This window comes from Schistocerca americana, chromosome X (genome assembly GCF_021461395.2).
Source record: "Schistocerca americana isolate TAMUIC-IGC-003095 chromosome X, iqSchAmer2.1, whole genome shotgun sequence".
Taxonomy (NCBI): Eukaryota; Metazoa; Arthropoda; class Insecta; order Orthoptera; family Acrididae; genus Schistocerca; species Schistocerca americana.
The window spans coordinates 483,262,990-483,278,858 of record NC_060130.1 but is presented as its reverse complement, the minus strand read 5'-3'; the positions used below and the strand labels follow the sequence as shown (position 1 = coordinate 483,278,858).

At 43.9% G+C, this 15,869-nt stretch overlaps 1 pseudogene; it reads left to right on the top strand.

The window, feature by feature from the left end:
* Positions 1-9,840: 9,840 nt before the first annotated feature.
* Positions 9,841-9,958, top strand: LOC124556916 (annotated as a pseudogene).
* The last annotated feature ends 5,911 nt before the right edge of the window (positions 9,959-15,869 follow it).

Here is a 15,869-nt window from a genome sequence, read left to right as displayed (position 1 = left end):
ACATGTCATAAAGAAAGCGTGTAAACCGTCTGAGGATGAATCAAAAATGGCTCTGAGCACTATGGGACTTAAACTGCTGAAGTCATCGGTCCCCTAGAACTTAGAACTACTTTAACCTAACTAACCTAAGGACATCACATACATCCATGCCCGAGGCAGGATTCGAACCTGCGACCGTAGCGGTCGCGCGGTTCTAGACTGTAGCCCCTAGAACCGCTTGGTCACTCCAGCCGGCGAAAATGAATCACAACGATTCGAAACCGGTAACGGTACCCTTTGAATAAAGGAACTGAAAGTAAATCTATGGCAGGTTGCTGTCCTAACACCATCAACATTAACCTATTTCTTATGTTAAAAGGCATTCGATTGCCCATAAATGAACAAATTGTGGAATCAGTTAGGACAGGTATCTTAGGTTGGGAGAGTCGGTATGCAGTTCACTACACCATCACCAATATCTACATCTCCCTGTCCTACTATTCTGCATGCTTGCTATCCCAGATTATCTGGGTATAAGTTACATATTTATCAGTATCCAGAACATTTTCAAATCACAATATGGTCTTACTATCACCCTTTCCTCTAATCTACTTCCAAAACAGGTTAAATGTCTCATTACTGTTCCTATACTACGCACAACAATCAAAACAGGTGACGTATCTGCTCATTCATGAGGGCATGACCAGGATAACAGACCATCAATTGACAAGTAGACAATTACACAGTACAAGAGAAAAAATATATAAAATCAAAACTATTTGGAACGATATCACCTGGAGTTATTACCACTTCGATCACCCTCTCACATTATCCAAATCGGACATTTTGCTGTTCGTTCTCTCTAGTTTAGTTCGTTAAGGAAACCACTATGGCGTTGCTCGCTTAAAAGCTCATAGAAATATGATACTTCCACTTCAGTCATTACATCAATTCTTGTTATTTGTGATTCATCTCAATCTATGGTCATCAGCATCTCGTCCTCTTTAGTGCCTTATATCCCCTGTGAAAAAAACTCATGCACAGTTACCGCACATCACATACATCTAGTTTAAAACTAAGAGTCCACTTTATATCTTCTTATTCTACAAGTACCACCCTTCATTAAATAAATTTCATTCATGACTGTAACTAGTACTCCCTTCTGTTACCTCCATGGGCTTCCTCTTTAGTTAGTTCAAATGGTTCAAATGGTTCTGAGCACTATGGGACTTAACTTCTGAGGTCATCAGTCCCCTAGAACTTAGAACTACTTAAACCTAACTAACCTAAGGACACCACACACATCCATGCCCGAGGCAGGATTCGAACCTGCGACCGTAGCGGTCACGCGGTTCCAGACTGTAGTGCCTAGAACAGCTCGGCCACCCTGGCCGGCTTTAGTTAGTCCTGCCATTCTCTGGATGGTTTACCTCCAGGCTCCTTAACTTGCCTCCGTATGATTTTCCTAGGTATGGTCTGTCATGCACTCTTCACAGAGTGCCTCGGGGTCTCTCAAAGTCATCACTTCCTAAGTCAGTAACGCTTCATAGCGCTGCGTCTCTGCACACCACTGTAACAAAATACAACTAGCAACCGACAAATGGTCCCGTCGCTGCTTCAGCGCTAGCCATTACTACACATAAGCCGATCTACGGCGCGTTTCCCCATCATTGTACATTCCGAAAGGTTTACCTTTCCTTGCATAATTTCTTCTTGTTTCCCTTGCAACTGATCATCGCTCCTCCAGAGCAAATCACGATCATAACGTACGAATATCTTCCTTCGACACTCGTTATTACAGTTCATACCTAATAGATGACCAGGCAAAGACAGTAAAGAGTACCAAATCCCTTTACACATTATGTTGTAGAGTACTATTTTTATACAAAGCTTATTAATTCCCCTGTTTACGAAAGATTACACTTCCGCCCCTAATTCTTACTCCATCCATTTCTTGATATCAGTTACGTGATGCAAACCCCTAGGCCTACGAGACCCGATCGCTTCTATTTCAATAGCATTCTGGTGAGCGAAAGGGTCCAGAATACACATTGAAAAATTTGCTGCAAATTTACTAGTGTCTTTTGGACAATCTATGAGTTTTAACGAGAACTTGGTCTCCTATTTGAAGAGTTAACTGCCTTATACGTCCATTTTGCCGCCTTTTCCTACTTTGCACTCCCCTTTCACTATTCTCTGTTGTCAACCCTACCACTTCACTATGTCGTTGTCGCCTTTCTGCTGGCCAATCTATCAGTTCTCTTACTCTGTTGGGCGGTGGCTGATTTCTCAGGACTAGCGTAGTGCTGAGCTTCATGGTCCCATGTGGAATTTCGTTCAATATCCCCTGAAAGTCGTCCAGATATTGATCCCACTGCCGGTGCTTATTGTGGAAGTATATTGTGCATAGTTTTACCAGATCATTTATGACCCTTTCCGCGGGATTTCCGGCGGGAAAATAGTGGGAAATGTACACCAGCTTTATCCACATTCGCCTTAGGGTGTTTAGCCAAGACCTTGACCGAAATTGTGGACCATTGTCCGAGATTAATTTCTTTACGCTTCCTACCTCTCTGAGGAAATTCCTCTTAAGTGGAGATGCCACCGTTCTCTCGGTCGCAGCGCGCAATGCGGTAAATATTAGAAACTTCGAGACTAGCTCCACCACAATAAGGTCATACCGATATCCCGGTGTGGCCTGCGGGAGGGGCCCAAACTGGTCCGCCGCTCCTAATTCCTTTAGTCTACTCAGTCTTATAGGGTGAAAGCGTGCTCAACAACACTGGATCGAATTTTTTGCCCTCTGGTAAACCTTACACGTTCGAAGCAGTCTTTTGACCCTACGTTCCATACTGTTAAAATGCACAATTTGCTTCAATTGCATACAGCACTTACGCGCCCCGAAATGGCCATAACTGAAGAGTGTGTACCATATTAATTACTTCTTCTGGCACACAAACCAACCACTCATCACTGCTGATGTTACGTCTGAAAAACAACACGCCCTTCCTCAACGAGTAGAACCGACGCCATTCTCCGGCGCTCCCGTCCTGCAGTTTGGTTTTGACGGAGCTCCACACCTCATCTTTGTCTTGCTTTCTTGCAATACTGCAGAGGGCCGCACTTAAGTAATTTTCAAAAGTAACCGGGCTCATATACATTAGATCGAACCTATTCTCTTTGAACTCCTCATCTTTCCCCTGCATCAGTCCAATCGGGCCCCGTGATAGGGCATCTGCTACCATGTTTTGTGGACTAGGAATATGGAAAATTTTGAAGGAAAATTCTTGAAGATGCAAAGTTCAGCGCAATAATCGATTGCGCGTAAGATTCCCCGTCATGAGGAACTGCAACGCCCTGTGGTCCGAATATACCTTTGTAGTGCGACCATACAGGTAGTACCGAAACTTTGTTAACCCCCACACAATGGTTAATGCCTCTAGTTCGGTCACCGAGTAGTTTCTCTCGCCTTGGTTTAAAAGACGACTTGGGAAAGCCACCGTTTGCTGGACAATGTTGCTCTCTTGAAAAATGATAACTGCAATGCCATACCGCGAACTATCGGGAGACATACAAAATTCCTTCCCCAAGTCTGGGTGTATCAGGATGGGCACGCTCAACAATCCCCTTTTCAATGAATCAAACTCTTCTTGTGCTTTACTGTCCCAACTCCAAGTTGTCCTTTTACCTGTCAGTTCGCATAGTCGCGGGGTGGTAACACTTTCTATCCTAAGGAACCGTTTCTAAGAGTTTATTAAGCCGAGGAACGCACGTAATAGGTACGTTTTCTAGGCGTCGCATACTCTTTAATCGCCCGCAATTATCGGGGTCAGGTCGGATACCTTTTGCTAGTCCCAGGAAGTCAATTTCCTTTCTCCCAAATTCAGACTTGCCCAGGTTGACAATCACGTTTCTATTTCTCAGCGCCTGTAATAATAACGTGAGCACTCTGTGGTGCTCTGATCATGATTCTTCCGCGATTAACACGTCATCAATATAACACGTAATTCTTTTCCGGAGGGTTTCCGGTAAAACCGTGTCCAAAGCGCGGATGAAAGCGGCAGAAGAGACACTCAAACCGAATGGAAGCCATCGGAACTGATAAGATCTGCCAAACCAGTGAAATGCCGTATATTTTCTGCATTCATTTGCCAATTGGACCTGCCAGAAGCTTGTTCGCAAATCAATCAACATAGGCACATACGCACCATGAAATTTCTAGAGCGGGGTGTCAAGCGTCTCGGCCGATCAGTTTCTGTCTCAGTAACACACCACTGGCCATTAAAATTGCTAAACCAAGAAGAAATGCAGATGATAAACGGGTATTCATTCGACAAATATATTATACTAGAACTGACATGTGATTACATTTTCATGCAATTTGGGCGTACAGATCCTGAGAAATCAGTACCCAGAACAATCACCTCTGACCGTAATAACGGCCTTGATACGCCTGGACATTGAGTCAAACAGAGCTTGGATGGCGTGTACAGGTACAGCTGCCCATGCAAATCAACACGATACCACAGTTCATCAAGAGTAGTGACTGGCGTATTGTGACGAGCCAATTGCTCGGCCACCATTGACCAGACGTTTCCAATTGGTGAGAGATCTGGAGAATGTGCTGGCCAGGGCAGCAGTCGAACATTTTCTGTATCCAGAAAGGCCCGTACAGGACCTGCAACATGCGGTCATGCATTATCCTGCTGAAATGTAGACTTTCGCAGGGATTGAATGAAGGGTAGAGCCACGGGTCGTAACACATTTGAAATGTAACGTCCACTGTTCAAAGTGCTGTCAGTGCGAACAAGAGGTGACCGAGACGTGTAACCAATGGCACACCATACTATCACGCCGCGTGATACGCCAATATGGCGATGACGAATACACGCTTCCAATGTGCGTTCACCCCGATGTCGCCAAACACAGATGCGACCATCATGATGCTGTAAACAGAACTTGGATTCATTCGAAAATATGACGGTTTGCCATTCGTGCACCAGTTTTGCCGCTGAGTACACCATCGCAGGCGCTCCTGTCTGTGATGCAGCGTCAACGGTAACCGCAGCCATGGTCTCCGAGCTGATAGTCCATGCTGCTGCAAACGTAGTCGAACTGTTCGTGCAAATGGTTGTTGTCTTGCAAACGTCCCCATCTGTTGACTCAGGGCTCGAGACGTGGCTGCACGATCCGTTACAGCCACGCGGATAAGATGCCTGTCATCTATACTGCTAGTGATATGAGGCCGTTGGGATCCAGCACGGCGTTCCGTATTACCCTCCTGAACCTACCGATTCCATATTCTGATAACAGTCATTGGATCTCGACCAACGCGAGCAGCAGTGTCGTGATACGATAAACCGCAATCGCGATAGGCTACAATCCGACCTTTATCAAAGTCGGAAACGTGATGGTACGCATTTCTCCTCCTCACACGAGGCATCACAACAACGTTTCACCAGACAACGCCGGTCAACTGCTGTTTGTGTATGAGAAATCGGTTGGAAACTTTCCTCATGTCAGCACGTTGTAGGTGTCGCCACCGGTGCCAACCCTGTGTGAACGCTCTGAAAAGCTAATCATTTGCATATCACAGCATCTTCTTCCTGTCAGTTAAATTTCGCGTCTGTAGCACGTCATCTTCGTGGCGTAGCAATTTTAATTGCCAGTAGTGTAGTACTGATCTGGCTTCAGTCCAGAACTAAACGAATCGACCCGTTCTTCTTCACAATCGGATGTATCGGACTGTTGTATGAGCTTACAGCCGGTTCTATTATAACTTGTTCCAGCATAGTCTTAAGTTCCTGTTCTACAGCTGCACGGCGCACAACAGGTATGGGATAAGTTTTCTCAGCAAACAGTGTATGTGGCTTCACCTTAAATTCGTACTGGAAATTTTCTATGGGCCCAGGCGAATCTGAAAAAACGATTTGGTACTTCCTGAGAATCCCACGTATTGTTCCCTTATCTCTGTTGATTCTAAATGCCGCGTTTTCTCGCTTATTACCTCCTCTACTGTGTTCTCTTTATCCCGATCTCCTTCCTCTGTATCTAACATGCACAGGCACACTTCGGCGTCATCATCCTCGCCGATCACGTGTATACCAAGGGAGACACATCCCACTCCTTCTGCTCGTACCTCATCGAAAACAAAACTCATTTTTGTTTTGTGATCGTGCAAACGGACACACACATCATCAAAATCTAGAATGGACTTATAATGGCTTAGAAAGTCTAGGCCAAGCACTGCCTCAATTGGTAGTGACGGCACTATCAGGAACACGGCTGTAAATTCGTACGACTTGCAATAGTTCTCCTGTACCGGAATTTATTAGAAAAATGTGGAACGGGACAACAAGTTCCGTTTCAATACTCACGAAGTAATGAGTGCTATCGATGTCAAATTGATTCCATATTTTTAAATTTCCGGAAGGCTTTCGACACTGTTACTCGCAAGCGTCTTCTAACCAAACTGCGTGCCTACGGAATTTCGCCTCAGTTGTGGGACTGGATTCGGAATTTCCTGTCAGAAAGGTCACAGTTCGTAGTAATAGACGGAAAGTCATCGAGTAAAACAGAAGTAACATCCGGCGTTCCCCATGTAAGAGTTATACGTCCTTTATTGTTCCTGATCTTTATTAACGACATAGGAGACAATCTGAGTAGCCCTAATAGATTCTTTGCAGATGATGTTGTCATTTACCGTCGTGTAAAGTCAAAAGATGACTGCAAAATGATTTAGATAAGATATCTGTATGGTGCGAAAAGTGGCAGTTAAACTTGAATAAGGAAAAGTTGTGAAGATATTCAAATGAGTACTAAAAGAAACCAGCTACATTTTGATTACGCGATAAGTCACACAAATCTGAAGGCTGTAAATTCAGCTAAATACTTAGGGATTAAAATTACAAATTACCTAAATTGGAATGATCACATAGATAATGTTGTGGGTAGAGCAAACCAAAGACTGGTACTCATAGGCAGAACACTTAGAAGGTGCAACAGGTCTACCAGAGTGACTGCTTACACCGTCTTGTCCACCCTATTCTGGAGTACTGCTGTGCGGTGTGGGCTCTGCATCAGGTGGGACTGACGCATAACATCGAAAAAGTACAAAGAAGGGCAATTCGTTCTGTATTATCGAGAAATAGGGGAGAGAGTGCCAAAGACCTCATACGTGGATTGGAGTGGCAATCATTAAAAAAAAAGCGTTTCTTGTTGTGACTGGAGCTCCTCATGAAATTTCAATCACCAGTTTCCTCCTCCGATTGCGAAAACATTCTATTGACACCCACCTACATAGGGAGAAATGATCATCATGATAAAATAAGAGAAATCAAGGCCTGCATAGAAAAATTGAAATGCACGTTTTTCCCGCGTGCCGTTCGAGAGCGGAAAGGTAGAGACACAGTATGAAGGTGGTTCACTGAACACTCTGCCAAGCACTTTATTGTGAATAGTAGAGTAATCATGTAGCTGTAGATGTAAATGTAGCGATAGTCTCACCTGGGAGTGGAGTGCACAGTGACTATGTGTTGGGGTGTCTAGAACGAAATTGCTTCCATGTTCGTTGACACTCCTCCATCTACCGCTATCCACAACTTCACATGTTGCTGACAGGAGGCTTCAATAGCTACATGACAGCCAAGGAGTAAGTAATTACATTTTTATAGCTCCTTAACACTATATCTAATAGAGCATTACGTTAGCTGTACAATAGAATTGTGTATTACCCTGTTTTGGTGAAAATCTTCTTGCTATTCAGCTTCATGAAAAGATGGAGCTGGTTTTAATCAGATCAGCACATAATGCTTCTCCCCGAATAAATGTTGTATCTAATACAAAATTCGCCGAAATATGCTAATGGCATTTTGAGACGCACTTAAAAATGTTTGAAAGCGGTATTTTTTTCAATGAGCAATATTTGCACAAAGAAAAACAGACTTGCAAATATACGCCTTATCACAAATGGTGTGACTTCTGACGTCACCTTGGAGAAACATGCAGAAATTAGGGACTTCCATATACAGCTCAATACGAAAGACACTAATTTCTCTTGTCATTTTATCTTCACTCTTAAATAAAAGAAATGTAGCTGCCTGACAATTTGTCGATATCTTTCGTATGAAGTCTAAAATATACTTATCAGTTCAGTTTTATTGCAGCTTAAATAATTTATACATTCAGCACGTAATAGTTGTCATTACATCTACATCATACTCTGCAAGCCACCTAATGGTGTGTGTTGGTGGGTACTTTCGGTACCACTACCTGATCCTTGCTACACTGTTCCACTTGCGAATAGTGCGTGACTCTAATTTCTCGAACTTTCTCCTCGTGGTCAATACGCGAGATGTATGTGAGGGAAAGTAATATGTTATCTGACTCCTCCTGAAAAGTGCTGTCTCGAAATTTGAATAGTAAATCCCTCCGCGATGCAAAACGCCTCTCTTGTAACATTTGCAAGTGGAGTTTGTTTCGCATCTCCGTAACGCTCTCTCTCCAGCTAAACGATCCCGTGACGGAACGCCCAGTTCTTCGTTGGATCTTCTCTATCTCCTCTATCAGTCCTACCTAATAGGGATACCAGATAGATGAACAATACTCCATAATTAGACGATAAACCGCCTTATAAGCCACCTCTTTCGAGAATGAGATACATTTCCTTAAGATTCTTCCCATGAATCTGTATCTGGTGTCTGCTTTTCCCACTATCTGTTTTATACGGTCATTTCACTTAAGAACGCTCTGCATAGTTACGCCTCGATATTTTACGGCATTCGTTGTCTTCAGGTGTCTTCATCAATAGTGTAGCTGTACAGTAGTGAATTTCTTTTCCTGTGTATGCGCAATATGTTACATTTATTTACGTTCTGGGTCAACTGCCAGAGTCTGCACCATTCATCAATTCTCTGCAGGACGTTCTGCTAATTGTTACTATCTTCTGGCGTTGCTGCTTTGATATAGACAACTGCATCATCTGCGAACAGCTTTAGAGAGCATCCGACGCTTCTAATAGATGATTTGTATATACTTTAAACAGCAACGGTCCTATCACACTTTCCTCTGGTACTCCAGATATTACCTTTACATCCGTCGATTTAGCTCCGTTAGGAGCGACGTGTTGCGTTCTGTCTGCAAGAAGGTCTTGAATCCAATCGCAGGTCTGCTCCGATACTCCGTAAGCTCGTATTTTTTTCATTAAACGGCAATGAGGGACGGTGTCAAATGCCTTACTGAAATCAAGGAACACGGAATCAACCTGAGTGCCGTTGTCCACTGCGCTGTGAACCTCATGGAGGAAGAGAGCCAGTTGAGTTTCGCAGGATCTCTGTTTGAGGAATCCATGTTGACTTTTACAGAGGAGGTGTTCATCTTCCAGAAACGTCAGAATTCTTGAGCATAAAACATGTTGACCTCAAAGATATAGGTCTACAATTGTGTGGATCTGTCTTACGGCCTTTCTTAAAAACGGGAAATACCTAAGCTTCTTTCCAGTCGTTAGGTACCTTTCGTTGCTCAAGCGATCTACGACAAATTACTGCTAGAGGGGAGCAAGTTCTTTCGCATAATCTTTATAGAATCTTATGGGCATCTCATCTGGCCCTGAAGCCTTTCCACCACCAAGCGAAGGTAGCTGCTTTTCAGTTCCGCGATCGGCTATCTCAATATCTGCCATTTCGATGTTCGTGCGACGATTGAAAGGAGGGACAGTATTACGGTGAAACAACTTTGGAAGACCGAATTCAGTATTTCGGCCTTCTCTGTTATTTTGGCCTTCTCTCTTATTTTCCGTTTCGGTGCCGGTGTGGTCGCTGAGAGAATTAATAGATGATTTTGACTTACTTACTGACTTTACATGGCAACGGCCTTTCCACAGTGGATACACCGGTTCCCGTCAGATCACCGAAGTTAAGCGATGTCGGCCGTGGCCGGCACCTGGATGGGTGACCATCCGAGCCGCCATGCGTTGTTGCCATTTTTCGGGGTGCACTCAGCCTCGTGATCCCAATTGAGGAGCTACTCGACCGAATAGTAGCGGTTCCGGTCAAAGAAAACCATCCTAACGAGCGGGAGAGCGGTGTGCTGACCACACGCCCCTCCTATCCGCATCCTAATCTGTGGATTACACGGCGGTCGGATGGTCCCTATGGGCCACCTGTGGCCTGAAGACGGAGTGCATCTTCTACTGATTTTACATACGACCAAAACTTCTTACGGTTTTTACTCAAATCGCTTGACAACGTCTTACTTTGAAATCATTGAACGCTTCTCTCATTGCTATCCTTACGCTCATTTTCGCTTCGTTCGGCTTTTTTTTGTTGCAAAGGTTTTTTCTTCTTTTCAAATGGTTCATATGGCTCTGAGCACAATGGGGCTTAACATCTGAGGTCATTAGTCCCCTAGACTTAGAACTACTTAAACCTAACTAACCTAAAGACATCACACACATCTATGCCCGAGGCAGGATTCGAACCTGCGACCGTAGCAGCAGCGCGGTTCCGGACTGAAGTGCCTAGAACCGCTCGGCCACAACAGCCGGCTTACTTCTCTTCAATCTGAGATGAAATGCTCTTTGTTTACGTAGCGCTTTTCTAACACGGTTATTAAATCATGATGGATCGTTCACATCCCTTAAAACCTTACTCGGAACATGCTTGTCTAGGGCATATTGAACGATGCCTTTGAATATATTTCATCTGTTCTCCACATCTTCGTCCTCATCGCCGAATATTTGATGCTGACTGCTGAGATATTCTGAAATTTTTATCCTGTCAGCCTTGCTGAACAAATACATCTTCCTACATTTCTTAACATTCCTTGTAGGACCCGTCGTCATGCATGGTGTCACAGCCTTATGATCACTGATACCTTCTTCTACGTTAACTGATTCGATAATTACAGGTCTGTTTGTTGCCAGAAGGTCTAAGACGTTACCCTCAAAAGTTGGTTCTTTAACTATCTGCTCAAGGCAATTTTCGGACAAGACATCCAGAACAATATCACACTATTCCCTGTCTCTGACACCAGTTTTTATGACGTAACACTCCCAGTCTATATCTGGCAAATGGAAGTCATCCTCCTATTACAACGGCATGATCAGGAAAATTAGTAATGATATTCGGCAAGTTCTGTCTGAGCGCTCTACAACCAGAGATCCCGACCCAGGTGGTCTCAAAAACATCGGATCACCATTTCTTAACATTATTTGATACTCAGTTTCACCCAGATTATTTCATATTCGGAATCCGTGATAACCACTCTAGATTTTATGGAATTTTTATTGCAATAAACACGCCGCCACCATTGGCGACTAACCTATCCTTACGATAAACATTCCTGTCTGAACTTAGGATTTAGTTGTCATTGACGTCTGGTTGCGACCAGCTTTCTGTTCCCAATACTATCTGTGCGTTATAGCCTTCAGTAAGCGATACTAATTCGGGGACCTTTCCTCGGACGCTCCAGCAGTATACTAAAATCATATTAATCTTTTTTATCTCCGATCTGGGAGGACCAAGCTTCTATGCGGTCACTGTGGCTGATTTAACAGGCAAGTCGTCTTTGTTCCCAAGGGAGGGATTCTCTAACCTAAAAAAGGCCTATGTGCACGGCACACGCACTCCGTTGTCCTAGTAGCCGCTCCCTGCGTGTATTGCACGCCTAATCTGTTAAGGAGCCGCCTGACCCTGTGGTTTAGACCTTCCACTCTGCTCCAAACCAGAGGACCGTGATCTATTTGACAAACAGCAGTATGTATATCAAAATGACAGCTGCCTTGTCTGATCCCTAATGTGAGTCATATTTCTCGTCCTTAAATTTCCTATTAAATAGAGGTATTGTACCATCTCACTTCAACATCTACATTACATGAATACTCTGCAAATCACATATAAGTGCCTGTCATAAGGTTCATCGAACCACCTTCACAATTCTCTATTATTCCAATCTCGCGGAAAGAACGAACACCTATATCTTTCCGTATGAGCTCTGATTTCCCTTATTTTGTCGTGGTGATCGTTCCCCCCTATGTACGTCATTGACAACAAAATATTTTTGCATTCGGAGGAGAAAGTTGTTGATTGGAATTTCGTGAGAAGATTCCGTCTCAGGTAAATACGCCATTCTTTTAATGATTTCCAGCCCAAATTCTGTATCATTTCTGTTGACACTCTCTCCCATTTTTCGCGATAATTCAAAACGTGCCGCCTTTCTTTGAACTTTTTCGATGTACTCCGTCAGTCGTATCCGGTAAGGATCCCACACCGCGCAGCAGCATTCTAAAAGAGGACGGACAAGCGTAGTGTAGGCAGTCTCCTTAGTAGGTCTGTTACATTTTCTAAGTGTCTTGCCAATAAAACGCAGTCTTTGGTTAGCCTTCCCCACAACATTTTATATATGTTCCTTCCAATTTAAGATGTTCGTATTTGTAATACCTAGGTATTTAATTGAATTTGCGGCTTTTAGATTAGACTGATTTATCGTGTAACCGAAGTTTAACGAGTTCCTTTCAGCACTCATGTGGATGACCTCACACTTTTCGTTATTTAGGGTCAACTGCCACTTTCCGCACCATTCAGATATTTTTTGATCGTTTTGCAGTTTGTTTTGATCTTCTGATTACTTTATTAGTCGATAAACGACAGCGTCATCTGCAAACAACCGAAGATGGCTGCTCACATTGTCTCCCAAACCATTTATATAGATAAGGAACAGCAAAGGACCTATAACACTACCTTGGGGAACGCCAAAAATCACTTCTGCTTTACTCGATGACTTTCCGTGAATTACTACGAACTGTGACCTCTCTGACAGGAAATCGGAAATCCAGTCACATAACTGAGACGATACTCCATAAGCACACAATTTCACTACGAGTAGCTTGTGTCGTACAGTGTCAAAAGCCTACCGGAAATCCAAGAATACGGAATCGATCTGAAATCCCTTGTCGACAGCACTCAGCACATCAGAGAGCTAGTTGTGTTTCACAGGAATGATGTTTTCTAAACCCATGTTGACTGTCTGTCAATAGAGCGTTTCTTTCGAAGTAATTCATAATGATCGAACACAATATACGTTCTAAAATCTTGCTGGATATCGACGTTAACGATATGGACCTGTAATTTAGTGGATTACTCCTACTACCTTTCTTTAATATTGGTGTGACCTGTGCAACTTTCCAGTCTTTGGGTACGGATATTTCGTCGAGCGAACGGTTGTATATGATTGTTAAGTATGGAGCTAATGCATCAGCATACTCCGAAAGGAACATAATTGGTATACAGTCTGGACCAGCTTTTATTAAGTGATTTGAGTTGCTTCACTACTCCGAGGGTATTTACTTCTGCGTTACTCATGTTGTCAGCTGTTCTCGATTCGAATTCTGGATTATTTACTTTGTCTTCTTTTTTGAAGGCACTTCTGAAGGCTGTGTTTAGTAACTCTGCTTTGACAGCACTGTCTTCGATAGTGCCTCCATTGCTACCGCGCCGAGAAGGCATTGATTGTTTCTTGCCGCTAACATACTTCACATACCACCAGAATCTCTTTGGATTTTCTGCCATGTTTCGAGACAAAGTTTCGTTGTGGAAACTGTTATAGGTGTCTCGCATTGAAGTCCGCGCTAAATTTCGAGCTTCTGTAAAAGATCGCCAATCTTGGGGATTTTGCGTCTGTTTAAATTTGGCATGTTTGCTTCGTTGTTTCTGCAACAGTTTTCTAACCCGTTTTGTGTACCAAGGAGGATCAGCTCCGTCGTTTGTTAATTTATTTGGTATAAATCTTTCAACTGCATTGAATTTTGAAATAGGTATATTTTTCGCTTATTTTTCGAGGATTTGGGGATTGCAATATTCAGCCTCGCCACGACATCCCCGCGTTCACTAATCCCTGAATCAGTTTTGAGGCTCGTTATTAACGCAGGATTATTTGTTGCTAAGAGGTCAAGTGTGTTTTCACAACCGTTTACTATTCGCGTGGGCTCATGAACTAACTGCTCGAAATAATTTCAGAGAATGCGTTTAGTACAATTTCGGATGATACTTTTTGCGTACCTCCGAAATTAAACATGTATTTCCGCCAATATATCGGGGGTAAATTAAAGTCACCACCAACTATTATCTATGAGTCGGGTACGTGTTTGAAATCAAACTCAAGTTTTCTTTGAACCTTTCAGCAACAGTATCATCTGAATTGGGAGGTCGATAAAAGGATCCAATTATTATTTTATTCCGGTTGCCAACAATGACCTCTGCCCATACTAACTCACAGGAAGTATCTACTTCGATTTCGCGGCAAGTTAAACTACTTCTGACAGCAACAAACACGCCACCGCCAACCGTGTTTAGCCTATTCTTTCGTAACATCGTTAGGTTCTTCGCAAAAATTTCGGCTGAGCTTATATCCGGCTTTAGCCAGCTTTCAGTGCCTATAGCGATTTGAGCATCGGTGCTTTCTATTAACGCTTGGAGCTCTGGTACTTTCCCAACACAGCTATGACAATTTACAACTGTTATCTCAATGGTTCCTGTATCTACGTTCTTCCTGTGTTCAACCTGCACCCTTTGTGACTGAACCCCATATTGAGTTTTCCCGAGACCGTCTAACCTAAAAAACCACCCAGTCCACGCCACGCAGCCCCTGCTACTCGTGTAGCCGCCTCCTGCTTATAGTGGACATCTGACCTACTCAGCGGAACGCGAAACCCAACCAGCCTTTGGTGAAAGTCGATGAATCTGCAGCCTACACAGTCGCAGAACCGTCTGAGCCTCTGATTCAGGCCCTCCACTCAGCTCTGTACCAGAGGTCCGCAATCGGTCCTGTCGACTATGCTGAAAATGGTCAGCTCTGCTTTCTTCTTGCAAGCAAGACTGGCAGCCTTTACCACTTCTGTTAGCCGCTCGAAACCAGAGAGAATCTCTTCTGATCCAAAGTGACACACATCATTGGTACCGACGTGAGCTACCACCTGCTGTTGGCTGCACCCTGTGCTCTTCATGGCATCCTGGAGGAGCCTTTCCACATCTAAAATGACTCCACCCAGTATGCACACGGAGTGCTTATTGGTTTTCTTACCCTCCCCATAACGCACTTAACGTTGGAGCTCCCAACCAACAATAATCCCACCCTCTGCGATTGCCCGGATCTTGCAAGCTGAGTGGTTTCCTCTGAAACAGGACAGGCGACAGCATCTGGCTCAGCGACAGTGTCAGCCACAGACAGCACCTGGAACTTGTTTGTCAGCAAACCGGGGAGGCCGTACGTGCGGCCACCTGGGATGTCCTTCGCCGCCTGCTTCGCCCCGGGGCGACCTCACACTCGACCTCAGTGCGAGCAGTAACTGGGTTGGCCACCGGACAGGACCGATCGGAGGACTCTAACGTGCTGGATGTCCGTTGGCTCCCCACGGCCGGCCCACAACAGTGGTGCCCATCCACTGCAGCCTCAGGCTGTGTAACCGAAACCATCACAGCCTGAAGCTGAGAGCGAAGTGTCACCAACTCGGCTCGCATTTCCACCATGGTGCAGCTGACTTTGGAAGAAGAGTCATTTCTTAAATTCAAGCGACGTAAGATTGTGCTCCGTTGCCACACTCATAGCACATCTCTCGTCGTTTACTAATTTCTCCAACTTCCTTCATAGTAATAACGTTGTAAGATTAAATAACACAATTGAAACAAAAACAATAGCAGCATACTCCCGTCGCGTTACAGAGAAATGCAGACCAATATAGATAGTGCACTATAAACTTATTATTACAACTAGATAACTTGTCACTCAGCCTCAACACAACAGTCAATGTATCGATATTTCTCTGTGTACGAATGTTCCGTTCCTAAGGTACATCACAATTACAGTATAACACAGCCACTCGTAACACTTCTATAGTA